Genomic DNA, 3,786 nt, shown 5'->3' on the forward strand with positions numbered 1-3,786 from the left:
TAGTGAATCTGTCAAACCATGCTCTAGGAGACTGTTTCAGACCATATAGGGATTTCTGGAGTTTACACACCTACTGACCAAATTGGACTTCAAATCCTGGCAGGGGGCTCATGTAGACTTCCTCCACAAGGTCTCCATTCAAAAAAGCATTCTTAACATCCAGCTGGTATAGAGGTCAATCTTTGTTCACATCAACAGATAACAGGACTCTAACAGTATTCAACTTAGCAACTGGAGAAAAGGTTTTTGAATAGTGAATACAATAGGTCTGAGTAAATCCCTTCGCAACTAACCTTGCCTTGTGTCTATCAAGTGTACCATCTGCTTTGTATTTAAGAGAGAATACCCATTTGCATCCTATAGTTTTATGTCCCTTGGGTAGAGCACAGATCTTCCAAGTTCTATTCTTTTCAAGAGCCTTCATCTCTTCCATAACAGCATTTTTCCATTCAGGACACTCTAGAGTAGTGTAGATATTTTTCGGTATTATGGTAGAGTCAAGGCTTGCTGTAAACGCTCTAAACTGTGGAGAGAGATTATCATAGGAAACATAGTTGCAAATGGGATGTTTAGTGCAGGATCTGGTACATTTTCTCAAAACAATGAGAATGTCAATAGAGAGATCATACTCATTAAGTTTCCTTGTATGATCTTGTTTTGCTTCATCATTACTGGTTTCTATTCTAACCTCAGTCTCATCACCACGGTTCTTTTCTTCCATATTTTCAAGAACATCAAGATCAGACCTGTCATTCTCACTCATCATATTATTAGTACAAGGTTCTGTAGAGTTTTCCATACCTTAGTCTCGAGAAGGTTCGAAGTCTTAGGCTGAAGTCGACGGTTGACTAGTAGGGGACCCAACTTCCTTTCTGAGATTCCTCCTGTAATATGTTTTCCAGGGAACTTGGTTTGTGGGTAAGATTATGGGATGAGTATCAACATCAGACACGGTATTAGGAGTAGGTTCAATAAATTCAAAGGTGCTGTTAGACTCTTCACTCACACTCTCCCCCTGAAGATGGCTAACGGGAAAGTAGGGTCGGTTCTCACAAAAAGTAACATCCATAGTGACAAAGTATTTCCTAGACGGCGGGTGAAAATATTTATAACCGCACTGGTGAAGGGGATATCCAACAAACACACAAGTCTGAGCCCGAGAGGTAAATTTGGTCTGATTAGAGCCAAAATTATGGACATAAACGGTACACCCAAACACACGAAGAGGAACCTCAGAAATAAGACAAGTAGAGGGGTAAGACTCCTTAAGACAATCTAAGAGAGTCTAAAGATGGAGGATATGAGAAGGCATTCTATTGATTAAGTGAGAGGCTGTAAGAATAGCATCTCCCTACAGGTATGATGGAAGGGAAGTGGAAAGCATAAGGGAACAAGCTACTTCCACAAGGTGACGTTTTTTTCGTTCAGCCACTCCATTTTGTTGAGGAGTGTAGGCACACGAGGTTTGGTGAACAATCCCCTTGGAGGCTAGAAATTCACTAAGGTTATGGTTTTGGAATTCCCGACCATTATCACTCTAAAGAATTGCAATTTTTGTATGAAATTGTGTTTCAATAGTATGATAGAAGTTTTAGAAAATGGATAAAACCTTAGATTTATGTGTGATAAGGTAGACCCAGGTAAGAAAGGTATGGTCATCGATGAAAGTTACAAACCACCGCTTTCCCGATGAGGTGGTGACCTTGGAAGGACCCCAAACGTCACTATGGATGAGGATAAACGGTTGTGTAGGTTTATATGATTGTGAGAAAAAAGAGATCTGATGTTGTTGAGCTCAAATACACACATCACAAGATAGAGAAGAGACATCAAGTTTAGAAAAAAGGTGGGGAAAATAATATTGCATATATGTAAAGTTTGGGTGGCTCAGTCGAAAATGCTACAACATACAGTCTTGTTCTAAAGTGCTAAAGTAGGATGACAGTAAACTAATCCTAGACAAACTACTACAAGAGGTATCATCATCAAGGATGTAAAGTCCCCTGCTATGTTGGGCAGTGCCAATCGTCCTCCCCGAGCTCATGTCCTGAAAATAAACTGATTCAGGTAAGAAGATAGCTTGACAATACAACTCACGAGTGATCTTGCTTATAGATAACAAATTGTAAGACAATTTACATTCTGGAGAGCAAAACTGTCAAAGGAAACTATTTGTCCTTTGTCAGCGATTAGAGCTAGAAAGCCATCGGCTATTCGGATTTTTTCATTATCGGTACACGGGACATACGGGATAAAGTGTTCTGAAGAACCTGTCAAGTGATTTGTAGCCCCCGAGTTTAAGATCCAGGGATTCTTCCCATAAACGCTAATAAGTCCAAAGGACTGAGGCATACCTGACTGAGCAATTCCACCCAGAGTTGGAGTCTTGGATTGGCTCGCAGTAGGATCAGTTGATTGAGAAGTGCTGGCAGGGGTAGTCTCACTAGTGTAGGCACGTCTTGAGTTATGTTTCTCGTTGGAGGACCGTTTCTTACCTCCTGGGAGACGATCGTGGAGTTTTCAACACTGATCCTTGGTGTGCCATTGTTTCTTGCAGTGCTCACACACAGGAATTGACTTCCCATTATTCTTGTCACTATCATGATTTGAGGATCGAGCGCTAAAGGTAGCGAAGTCAATGGTAGGAGTAGTCAGTACACCCGTGGCATTAGTTCGATCCTCTTCCAGGTAGACTTCAAAACAAACTTCCATTAGGGAGGGAAGAGGTCTTTGTCCGAGTACACGACCACAAACAATATCAAATTTGGAATTAAGTCTTGCAAGGAAGTCATAAACACGATCAGTCTCTTCAAGTTTAGTATATTGTGTACCGTCATTTGGTGTGTCCCAAACTGTCCCTCTGCATAAATCCATCTCTTGTCAGAGGAGAGAGAGCTTGTTAAAATAGGTAGTCACATCTAGGGTCCCTTGTTTGCAATTATGGACCTGTTTTCGCAGTGTATACAACCGAGAGGCATTCTGTCGTTTCGAGTAAAGGGTCTGAGTTGTATCCCACAAATCTTTCGCTGTGGCTACATATAGTAGAGGCTTGCCGATCTGTTGTTCCATACTATTAATCAGCATGGACCGAATAAGTGAGTCCTCTCCTTTCTAGAGTCGTTCCAAGGTGTTTCTTGGTGGAGGACGTACAGTCTCTCCAGTTAAGAAGCAAAACTAGTGGCGACCTTCAAGGAACATCTTTATTAATTGGGACCAAAATAATTTTGCCCATTTAATTTTTCACCTGAAAAATTCCCTGTAGACGACCCAAGGAGCCAGTTATATAATTTGACGGTAAATTAAGGAACGAAGTTACCGAGTTCTTAGAATACATCGATAACTCGGTTGGTTTGGAATGCGTCAAAGACTCGCCCACTTCAATGTCTGATCTGTTCTAGGGTTGATCAATTCTGTTACCAGAAAACAACGGTTGCTGTAGAGAGTCAACGTACAGCGGATGCTTACTGTACATATTTGACAGATTTACGGTTGAGGATTGTTGTCTGGAGTTCATAGGCAGCGCGTGAGGATGCGGATGGCCGAAAGAGTTTGATGGTTGGACATTCGACAGCGCGTAAAAGGCGACGGCACGTGGGCCGACACACCAAAAAGAAGCGGCACGTAAGGCATCTTTTGGTCAGACGGTGGCACGTATGACTACGAAACCACTCTCGTTGGGTAGATCAGTGGTTTCTGTAGGTTTTGGAGCAGTTTCTCCATGGCGGCGGCGGCAGTGACGGGTTCAGTTTCTATCTGGGTTTCTTCTAGGTTATTTTCTAGGGTTTC

Source organism: Cucumis melo, chromosome 1 (assembly GCF_025177605.1).
Source record: "Cucumis melo cultivar AY chromosome 1, USDA_Cmelo_AY_1.0, whole genome shotgun sequence".
NCBI classification, from domain to species: Eukaryota; Viridiplantae; Streptophyta; class Magnoliopsida; order Cucurbitales; family Cucurbitaceae; genus Cucumis; species Cucumis melo.